This window comes from Sapajus apella, unplaced genomic scaffold (assembly GCF_009761245.1).
Source record: "Sapajus apella isolate SASKATOON/1434 unplaced genomic scaffold, GSC_monkey_1.0 scaffold41, whole genome shotgun sequence".
NCBI classification, from domain to species: domain Eukaryota; kingdom Metazoa; phylum Chordata; class Mammalia; order Primates; family Cebidae; genus Sapajus; species Sapajus apella.
In genome coordinates, this window is record NW_022436981.1 from 2,012,989 (window position 1) to 2,024,717 (window position 11,729).

An 11,729-nucleotide genomic window follows, 5' to 3' on the forward strand; every position below is an offset into this window, starting at 1 on the left:
AAGCTTCCTCGTCCCCAACTTTTGAGCAAGACAGACTCACCAACCAATCCATAAAGCATCTACTGTGTGCTTAGCACCAAGCAGGTAGGTTTGAAGGATAATGCTCCCCTCACCCCAGACATACACAATATGCCGACTGCTTCATGGGTTCACAGAGTCTCATGAAAACTTCTCTCCATTGCGCAGGACGAGGAAACTGCGGGCCAAAGAGAGGACACTAGGTCTTTAGAACACAAGCTGGACTTGCTTCCCAGGGCAGAGAGAACTTTAAAAACGAAATGTCAAAAGCACAATGGCAATTCTGAGCCAAGCAGCGGGGAGAAAGGGAAAGAGGGAGAGAGGAGAGCTGGGAGGGAATGGTAGCGCATGGAGTAGCAGGCTGTGGATGTGGGAGTGTGTGAGCTGCAGCCTGGTGCTCTGTGAGGAGCTGCCAGTGAGCCACCAGCCTTTGCAGGCAGAGAACTCAGGTGGCGGGAGAACTGAGCCCAACTCCCGCAGATCACGTGGTGGGGCCTCACTGGCTATCCTGGCTCCCTGGCAAGCCCCATCCCCATGCCCACCTGCACCTGCCTACCTCGTTCAATCTGCACTGGGCCCTGGAGGATGTTGCCAAATACTAGGTAATTGACCCCAGGTATGGAGTGGGCACGGCGGAGAAGGCTGCAGAAGGGAGGCGGGTGGGAGAGGCAGCAATCCCTGTTTGACCCAACTGCTCCCAGTCCTTGCTGAACTGTCAGGGCTGCAGAGTCACCTGCCTTACAAATCTGGAGGCAGTGGGCTGTGTGGACTCTGGCCTGGTGCCCCCACCCTGTGGAAATTTGTGGAGCAGGGGGCTTCTGGGTACCTAACTCCTGCCCACCCCAACTTGCTTTGCCTTTTCCAGGGAACATTCTCAGTGGAAGCTCCTGATCAGCTTTTAAAAATCCCATTCACCCCAAACTGTAGAGGACTTGTAGAGGCCACTCCAACCTCCCACCTTGCCCAAATTAGGGTTCCAACCAGATAATTTCAAATGACACTCTAGTCCCCAACCTCCTGTAGCTCACAGCTTCTTCCTACTTCCCAGCTAGCCCATCCTCCATTCATTGTCCCCTCCTAACTCTTCCCCTTCTCCCTCCCTCTTGGCTGGCTCACAGGCAGGACAGGGCAGAGATTCAGGAGGGCAAAGTCTTCACTCCAAGAATGAGGTAGTTTGAGTTCCCAGTTTTGTCCCTTATTGCTGTGAGATCTTGGACAAGTTATTTAGCCTCTCTGTGCCTTAGTTTCTTCATCTATGAAATGGGAACAATAATAGTACCAATCTCCTGGAGTTATCAGGAAGACTAGGGGGAGTAGTCATTATTATTAATTCCTTACCAACCTCCCTTCCCCCAACAACCCTCCCCATCCAGCCCTCACCCACTCTACTCCCAGCAACTCCCACCATATGTGCAGGAATCAGGAATTACATAGAGGGTGAGACATTTACAAATGCCGCTTCAACAGAACCATTGCCTTTCTGAGACCTGAGGGCAGTAATATATGGGAGCCAACCTGCCACAGTTTGGACAGTTGTAAACTTTTCTCCACAACTGCTCATCCATTGACTTCAGGTTGGTAGTCTGAAGCCAGCCATGGTGGGAGTATTTACACAACAGAAACCGGCAAATGCTACAAATAAAGACTTTTTTACCCAGAGAGCTGGTCGTAAAACAATAACCTGCCTCCGCCTGGGCATCAGGATACCCTGAATATTGACCACAGCAGCAAGCACCCAGGAAAGGGCTAGAGAGGCCCTGGATGGTGGGTGTGGGTGTGGGTAGAGCTAGTCAGCCCCATCTTTTTTTCCTCCCCTCCAGCCCCCTCCAGCCCCCTGCAGCCCCCTCCAGCCCCCATGCCTGGACCACTAAGGTTGCTTCCTGACTGAGGTCCTTGTACCCACTCAGCCCCCTCTCTACTATCCTGGAATAAAAACCAACCCTAGGCCCTCCTCTTAGGGTGCGGGCGAGTCCCCCAGGCTGTGCAGGCTCTGGCCCCTTTCCTCCTCCTTTTCCTCTGAGTGCCTCCTGCCTTGTTCATATGCTCACTCCTGTCTCAGAGCCTCTGCCTAGATAGCTCTTCCCAGCCTCCAAACCCACTTCCCAGAGCTGATCTGCATTCAGACTTCAATGTTCTTCCCTGACCACCCACCCGCCCCACCCCGGGAACAATACTTATCACAGTTTTTATCATTTTTGTGTATGCAGTTATTTCAAGTTTTTCTCACCCACAGAGATGGAAAGCTTCAGGAAGGGAACAGGTTCTGGCTTGTTCAGCACTAATCTCCCACACAGGGCCTAAAATATAGTAGGTGCCTGATAAATATTTACCAAAGGGATGAATGAACTATCCCATTGGAACACTGATGTTAAGGAGTAAGGGAATGTTTTTAAACCAGGAGGGAGGGATGTGCTTACAGTCGAGGCCTGACCACAAGGCAGAAGTCCAAATCTCTGTCTCATCTTTACTTACTGTGTGGTCTGGGACTCTCCATTTCCTCTCCTATAGGATGGGATCATAATAATGACAATCTATCACATGCTTGGCAAAACCCTGAGGTTGTTATGCCATCAAATGCAATAATGGACACGAGAATCTTCTATGAACTGCCCAGCCAAGTCTGCAGAGGGCTGACAATGGGCTTAGATTCAGATCCCAGCACTGCTGCTTAGTAGCTGGGTCAGCTTGGAGAAGTTACTCAGTCTCTTTGAGTGTCAGTCTCCACAAAGATGTAGTGCAATCTCTACCTCATACGGAAGTAGGAGAGGGATAGTGTGTCTCAACCACTTAATACCAAGTCTAGTACAGAATAAGACTGAAGCTCAGGTGGGCGTCCACTGTGACTATTACCTTTATCTCCAAACAGATTTTATATGGGAGCTGTGTAGAACTGATTATTGAGAAACCAAAGACTGATGTTATACTATATGTTTTTATAGTAAGCCTGGGACAGGAGGGTGGGGCAGAGTTTGGGTAGAGGCCTCCTTGAGCATCTCTTCCAGGCACTAGGCTGTACAAATGCTGGGAGCAGCCAGCCATCCCTAAGGTAGTTCATTCTACAGAGTCATTCACCTCTAGAAACTGAAACCAGCCACAGTGGGAGGAGCATCTGGGCCAGACCCTGGCCACAGGCAGGACCCTGTGGGAATCAGGCCACAGGACATTCACACAATGTGGTTGAATAGGAACAGAGCAGTGGCCTCTTAGAGCTCAGCTTCAGATCACAGGGAAATAGGGTTTTCCATAGGGCCAGTGTAGGTTCAGGATGGAGGCCAAGACCACTTGGGTAGGCTGTGCTGAGCACTTAACTGGGGGGTTAGGGGAGAAAGATGCCACATTCTGAGCACCTTCTGTTAATACTTGGCAGGCTCTGGCCTGGGCACGTTACACAGCATCAAAGCAATCCTACCAGGTAGGTGCTACTAGCCCACTTTCCAAAGGAAGAAACTAAGGCTCAGAGAAGTAAGGCCAAAATATGTTGAACCAGAATTCTACTCCTGAGCAGGCAGCTTTCCACTGCCCTAGCCTGTCTCTCCTGGGGAAGGAGGAGTGCTGACAGGACCTGCCCTGGGCTGTCTCCAAGGAGAGAAAGCAAGCAACAGGGCCCAGGATCCTGGACTCTCTCCCCCAAGTCTCCTCCACTTCCAAGTAGAAGTGGAGACCTCCATATGCCCCTAGAAGAATAATATTATTAAGCATATTATTATCTATAATTTAATGAGAGATTATTATGTGCCAGTGAGCTTTCATTAACTCATTTAATGCTCACAACAGCCCAGTGGCTGGGTCCCTGACTACCTTTAATATGGATGAGAAACCAAAGTCCAGAAAAGCTAGCATTGTTTCCTCTGGCACCTCTTCTACTTTTTTGGAAAATAAAAATGTGTTGTTGTAATATGTTGGAGCATCAATCCAGAATCACATAACAAGGAATTAGTCAGTTGGAAAGTCCTCCCTCATGTCTATCCTAAGTCCTTCAGGCTGCAGTGACAGCTTGACATTCCCCAGCTTCTCTGGGCCAGGCGGCAGCCACCCCCTACCATGTGGCCTTGGCCCCTCCTCTGCTGGGAATCAGGAGGGGGGTGGTCCTTCTTTGTTCCCCAGGCTTTGGGGAACATTCCTGCTCAGAGAGGCCAGCTGAGGTCATGGGTCTATGCCCCCTCCCCAGGCCTGCCTGACCATGCTGGCAGCCCCGTCAATCAGGTGCAGCCCGCTCAGCAGCCAGTCTTTTATTTCCTAAATTAAAAGGGCTTGTGATTCCTGATTGAATTAAAGGCGGGAAGGTCAGCTCTGAGACCAGCAGGGAGATTTCAATCACGGGAGACTGGAGGCAGCCAGGGTGGGCAGGGGAGCGAGGCAGGGAGCAGACAAGGCTGGGAGCAAGACTAGGGATGGGCACCACTGCTTCTCCCTCAGGCCAGACCAGTCAACGCATGGCACAAGGGTGGCTAGTTCACAGCGCCCACCCCTACAAGCCTTTTGAAAGTGTTGGTTTGAATTAAAGAAATTTCCTCCTCCTCCTCCGCCCTGCGTCTGATACAGCAGACAACCTGAGCTGCAGGACTAGGCAGCCTTACTTGCATGTCTACTAGTTAAATTGCCCTCAGAAAAGTGAATTCCACAGTCCTTCTCACTTCCTACTGGCAGCAGGTTCTTTCTTGACTTCTCTCTTAAACTCCATGTTGGATCTTAAGCAGGCAAGGATGACACTATTGCTTTGCAGCTGTAAAGGACAGTCAATCAGCTGTTTTTTCTGCATCTATGGCTCAGGCTCAGGGATCCTGCAAACTACCAGTGCCTCCATGTGACCAGGATAGGCCAGGGAGAGGATTGCAATGAACACAGTCTTCCTGCCTGTGTGCTTGGGGTTTCTCCTCCTTTGCCCTAAGACTCAGTTTCCCCATCTTCACAATGGGTAGCACAGCCATACAGAATTTGCTGGAGCACTAGCATTCCCTGGATAGTCAGGATTGAGATGTGCCTTCTTGCTTTGACTAGCACTGAGTCTACCTCATATTTAATCCTGGAGTCCCCCTGCCAAGAGTCAAGTCAGGAACTACAAGGACTTGATTCCTATCTCTGCAGGGCAGATATGGAAGCACCGGAGTAATGCCCCATATCTTCCAAGATAGGCAAGAAGAACAGGCTTGACCCATGGTGGGGCTAAGGTTAAATACCAGGACTTCCTCAGTGAGCGTGGTTTCTGGAACTAGATCATACAGAAGCCCTTTCCCGTCTCCCTACCTGCTACCCCCTCTGGCCCTGTGCTATCTCCAGGCAGGCAGCCTTAGACATAGGGGTTGTACCACAGGTGGTGGGACTGAGATCAAACAGGAGAAAGGACTTCCTAATGGCGAAGTAAGGCAGTAATATACATCATCAAAGGAAGAGCTCCTGTGGGGCACATTTAAGGAAACAGGGAATCATGGGCCCTACCTAGGGCAGTGGAGATACGCTCTGGACCTGGAGCCAGAAAGCTGGTTCCCTTCTCAAACCTTGCTGGTCTTGGGCAGGTCCTTTGCCTCTTCTGCAGAAGGAAGTGATGATGCTATCTTAGCAAACAAGGCATGCACAGGCTTCCAATGGCAGAGTGAAATGGGCGGCTGAGGGTTGACTCTGCAGGTGGCTTTTTCCTGTATATATAAATTTTATATACCCTTCCAAAAAGACAGTAATATCTTTTTAATGCCGTGGCATAGGCTGTGTCTTTCTCTACCAGCAGATTCACAATCCCTCTTCCATGTTCCAGATGCTGTTTTAAGTACTTTATATGTATTTAACTCATTTAACCTTCTCAATAACTGTTGTGATCCCCATTTGGAGATGGGGAAACCAAGGCACAGAGAAGTCCAATAGTTTGCCCAAACTTAGCAGTAGCAGAGTGATGGTTTGAATCGGGGCAGCCAGACTCTAGAACAAAGCTGGCACTCAAGCCAGAACTCTCTGTGATGAAGAAGCCGTTCTGTGTCTGTGCTATGCAGTGTGGCAGCCATAAGCCCCGTGTGGCTTTTGAGCATTTGCCATATGACTTATGTGACCAAGAAACTGGATTTTACTTTTACTTAATTTTAATTTAAGTAGCTACATGGGGCTAGTGGCTGCTGTATGGGACAGTGCAGCTCTAGAGACCCTGGGAACGCAAGGCAGAAAGGATAAGGTCATCACTGAGGATCATTCAGATTCGTCCCTCTCATCCTCCTGCTACTTCCAGCCTAGACTCCCAGGAAAGTTCTCCCTTTCTCCCACACTGTTCATCAGCAGGTGTGTGTTTCACCCACATCTGTCTCCTTGTTTCTGATATCCCTGAAGGTGACTTGGAAGACTGGGACAGCCCCATGCAGGGGCCCAGCCTGGTCCTTGGTGTCTGAGTGAGATCCCCATAGGGCCTGGCCTATTAACACTGGCAACCTCTCTTGACACCAGGTAGAGAGCTCTTCTTTCACGAAGGGGACCTTTCCCTCTTTGATGGACACTAGTGCCCTGAGTCCACTAAGGAGACATGAATGGACAACACTCCCACATCAGGGCCTCAAGTTGGAAGCTCCCTTCTAGGTCACACCCTTTCTTAAGGCCTGAGATCTCTGCAATTGATGGGGTGTCCTGACAGCTTCCTGCTCTCCCCCCCAGGGACTGGGGCCCAATAGAGTGCTAGATGCTAGAACCACAAGGAGTCAGTGGTGCTGCAGAGAGCTGGAACTCATGCTGGGTGGAAGAGGTGGAACTCATGCTGGGCCTTGAAGTAGGAAAAGTTGTTGGTGAGCTAAGCAGGTGGTAGGGGGCATATCCTGCAGAAAGAAGAGTAGATCAGAGGGATACAGGCAAAAAGGGTTGGCTGCATCATCATATGGGAACAAGGCAAGAGTTGAAGCCACAGGGAGCTTGGGGAGAAGAAGCGGCTAGTAATGCTAACACCTGTATTAGCACCCCTGCAGGCCAGTACGGTGCTAGACCCATTATGGGTGTTATCTCATATGGTTCTCAGAACTGCCCTAGGAGGTAGACAGACCTTGCAAAGAAGGAAAAGGAGACTCAAGAGGGGAGAGGCACTTGCCTAAGTCACACAGCTGGCAGCCTGCTCCACCGGTACTGCGCATACCTGGCCTCTTTCCAAAAGACACGTGGACTTTCTTCTGCAAATAACAGATTTTCAGGAGGGTCATGCCAGGCTTGTACTTTCTTATTATTTTCTTTTCTTTTTAGACAGAGTCTCACTCTATTGCCCACGTTAGAGTGCAGTGGTGTGATCATAGCTCACTGCAGCCTCAACCTCCCAGGCTCAAGCAGTCCTCCCACCTCAGCCTCCTGGCCCAGGTTTGTACTTTGAAAAGCTGCCTGAGGCTGCTGAATGAGGGTGAATAGGAATGGGAAAGGCAGGAGACAGGAGCTGGGCAGGAAGTAGTGGCAGTAATTGAGAAAAAGAAGACCTAACCTGCCAGGTATAGGAAGTTAAGTCAGCAAGGAGAGGGAAAAGGCCCCAAACTGCAATGTGGATCCACAGGGTGCTGCTGGCTGGGGTGGAGCTGAGGAGGGACTGCCAGAGAAAGTGATGACTTGCGATTGGAGTATGTTACATTTGAGGGGGGTGTGAGAATTTCAGGGATCTGGAGCTCAGGAAGGAAAGCCTGAGGTAAAGGAATGGATTTGGGGGCCAGTGTCGACGGTTGAGACCTTGAGTGCGTTCTGGGAGAAGAGAAGCGGCTCCCATCTTACCCTGAGGACTCCCAGCCTCCCAGGGACCAGCAGAGGGTAGGGAGCCCTTCAAGAAAACAATAAAAGAGCCCCAGGAGGATGGGCATCCTGGCAATGTGGGAAGTCAGCATGGAGAGGTTCTGAGCAGGCGAAGAAGATAAAAACTCAACCTGGCCCTCCAGATTTAGTGGCCAGGAGGTTCTAGCAGGGACAGCAGAGGGCAGGAACCAGGGCTGGGATGTGAGGTGAGGACAGCATGGAAGGCAGGCCCTGGGGAAGTGGGGCGGCTCTACAGAAAGAGGGAGAAGATGAGGCAGTGGTTAGAGGGGAGGTGGGAAAGTGTCTCTGGAGTCCCTGGGTACCCCCTGCCACATGAGTAGTCCCTGGAGCTTCAGGTCTGCCTACCCAGGCTCCCTTATTCCGAGTGTGGCTTCTCTGACTTCCTCCCTCACACCCTCCACAAGCACTCAAGAAAGTGCTGAGGCCACTGCCGGCCCTGGGAAGGGTTTGCTGATTCACAGAGGTAGAGAGTCTGGCAGCCTGAAGACAGCAGAGAACTCCACCCTGCCTTGGGGAAAGAAAGCAGCGTGGAAGATGTAGGAGAGGCCACAGCATTCTACTCATATGAGCCAGAGATGGGCAAGAGCTGGTACCAAGAACATATCCATAGCTAGCTATCCCCTGAGGCAGAGGGAGCACAGAGGTCCCAGGACAATAGTTCTCTACCAGCTGAAGAATCAAGGAGGGCTCCTTGGGGGAGGTGGCATTAGTGCTGGGCCCAGCAGAAATGGAAAGGGAAAGGACATTCTGGACAGCAAGCACACAAGCAGGAAATCGAGAGGCCTTGTCGGCATCTGGCAAGGAGCCTGGGCTGGCTGGCTCCTCGGGCATCAGGTGTGGCGAGGCATGACGCTGAAAGGAAGCTGTCCTCCAAGTCAGGGAGAACTTTGAATGTGCAAGTAAAGGAGCTTGAGCTTTATTCTGTAGACAATGGTGAACTCTTGCAGGTTTTACGGCAGGAGAGATCCCAGAGGATATCTCCTCTGGCCGGGGCAGCTGTGGGAAGGTCAGTTGGTCCTGATGGGAAGGAGGGAAGGGAATGTCCATCAGGGTCCCCCAAACGGCAGGCACCTCAACACCACAATCAAGGCCAGGCTGGTAAAAATAGCTGGGAATCCCGCTAGATAAAAATAGCTGTGAGTAGGGGAACTCACCTGCACCAACAGGTAGGAAAAGTAGGTCATGGCTATGAGCCACCTGGGAGGTGAGCAGGAGGGAGCAGAGCTCCTTCAGAGGCTGCTGCTTCCTCCTTCACCCATGAAGACTCGGCCTCCTGGGCAGCTCTGAGCAAGGTCTGACAATGGAAGAAGGTCTGGAATTAGTTCTCCAGGCCTGCAGGCCAGTGGTCTCTCTCCCTCTAGGGGCATTTCTACCTCCCAGCTGCTAGCTTTGAGCATCTTCTGGCTCCCTGCCTTAATGTCAGGAATCCACTTCCCAGCAGAATCTAGTGCTTGGTTTCTTGGCAACATAACTTTCTGGGCTCACTGAGTTTAGAATGCATTAATCTCTTTATTGTAAATGTTGATTTATTGGGCATTTATGAAGTTCTATGCATGGTGCTAACTTTCCCACAGTACAATTATAACCTCTCTGAAATATGAGTCTGTTCTCTAAAAGCCAAGCATCTCTCTTGGAACTTTTGTCCACACTATTGGGTTTTTTAAATTATCATACAGTAAAATTTACTGTTTTTTCTTCTGGTATCCAGTTCTATGCACATGTGTAGATTTGTGTATCCTCCACCACCATCGGGATACAGGCAAACTTCATGCCCTAAAAATGCACTCATGCTGTTGTTTCACAGTTGTACCCTCACCCTACCCATAACCCTGGCAACTATGTTTTCCATCACCATAGTTATGTCTTTTTGAGTGTCAAGTAAATAAAATTACAGTGTGTGGCCTCTTGACTAGCTTCTCTCATTTAATATGAAAAGTCTTTGAGATTCATCCACATATTGTTGCATTGATCAATGTTGTTCCTTTTTACTGTTAAGTAGTATTTCATTGTTAACTGTTAACCCATTGAAGGACATTTGAGCTGTTTCCAGATTTTGGCTCTTACAAATAAAGTTGCTAGGAACATTCATGTACAGGTTTTCACTTGAAGAGACGTTTTCATTGCTCTAGGGTAAATACGTAGGAATGGGATTGCTGGGTCACATAATAAGTGTATACAAAGATTTAACTTTACAAGAAAGTGATGAACCATTTTACAAAGTATCTGTACCATTTTACATTCCCACCAGCAAGGTATCAGAGTACCAGTTTCACTGTGTTCTTTTCCGCTCTTGGTTTTACATTTTTTATTGTAGCTATTCTAAGAGGTATATAGTGGTATCTCATCATGGATTCAATTCACATTTCCCTGAGGTGGTGGAGGATACACTTTGTTTGTTTATGAATGACTAGTTGTTCTAAATTCATTTGTTGAAAAGATTATTTTTCTCCATTGAATTGTCTTTGTACCTTTGTACATATTATTCATATTTGCCTAGATCAATTCCTGAACCTTCTGTTCTGTTTTACTGATCTGTGTATTCATCTTTTTGCAAATTTCACACTGTCTTGATTACTGCTGTAGTTTTATACTAAGTCTTAAAATTAGGTAGTATTAACTGGGCATGGTGGTGTGCATCTGTAATCCCAGCTGCTCAGGAGGCTGAAGCAAAAGGATTGCTTGAGTTTGAGATCAGCCTGAGCAACATAGAAAGACCTCATCTCAGGAGACAAAACAACCTCCCTCCCCCCAAAAAAAAGAAGAAGAAAAAAAGAAGATTGGGTAGTATGATTCCTCACACTTTATTCTTTTTCTCCCCCCAATTTTTTAACTATTCTAGTTCCTCTGTTCTTCCATAAAATTTTACAATCTGCTTGTTAATATCTAACAAAAAATATCCTGCTGGGATTTTGATTGGTATTGTATTAAATCTATAGTCCACTTTGAAAAATTGACATCTTTATGTTGAATCTTCAGTCCATAAATATGGTATACCTTTCCATTTATTAGGTCTTCATTTATTTATTGCAAGAGCATTTTATAGTTTTCACCATACAGACCCTGCACATCACACTTGTCTCCTCCACTAGACTATCAGCCCCATGAGGGCAGGGACCATGTCTGTTTACACACCGCTATGTTTACTGAGCTCCCAGAGGACCTGCCTGGCATGCAGTTGGTCCTCACTAAATGTCTCTGAGTGAATACAGCATTAAGTATCTCTGAGTGAATAACAGCACTTTTGCATTTGTCATCTCATTTAATCTACCCACAATCCCTACAGGGTAAAAATTATACTTCTTACTTCATGGAGGAGAAAACCGAGGCTTGGAAAGGTGTAGTGAGCATTATTCTAAGATGTTCCTCAAGATTCTCTCAAGATTTGCCTCCCTTGAGTGTGGAAAAAGGACCTATGAATATGATGAGATATCATTCCTGTGATTTGTTCACATTATAAAGCAAAGGTGAAGGAGTTTTGCAGATGTAATTCAGGTCCCTAATCAGTTGACTCTGAAGTTATCACAAAGGAGATTTTCCCAGATGGGTATGACCTAATTAGGTCAGACCTTTTAAATGAGAGTCTAGAGGACACAAGGTGGAAAAATCAGAGGGATTCAAAGCAGCAGAGCAGCTCTTCTATTGGCCTTGATGAAGCAAACTGCTATGTAATGGGGAGGGTCACAGGATAGAGAACAACAATGTCCAGTAGTGGTTGAGGCCCTCAGTCTCACAAAGAACTTGGAAGAGGACCTCAAACCTCAAATGAGATTACAGACCAGCCAACACTTTGACTTAAGCCTGGTGAGACTCTGAGCAGAAAACACATCTATGTTGTGCCCAGACTTCTGACCTATAGAAACTGTGAGATAACAAGTGGGGGTGGCTTTAAGCTGCTAAATTTGTGGTAATTTGTTACACAACAATAGAAAATCAATATGGAAGCCTTTCCTAGGGACCCAGAA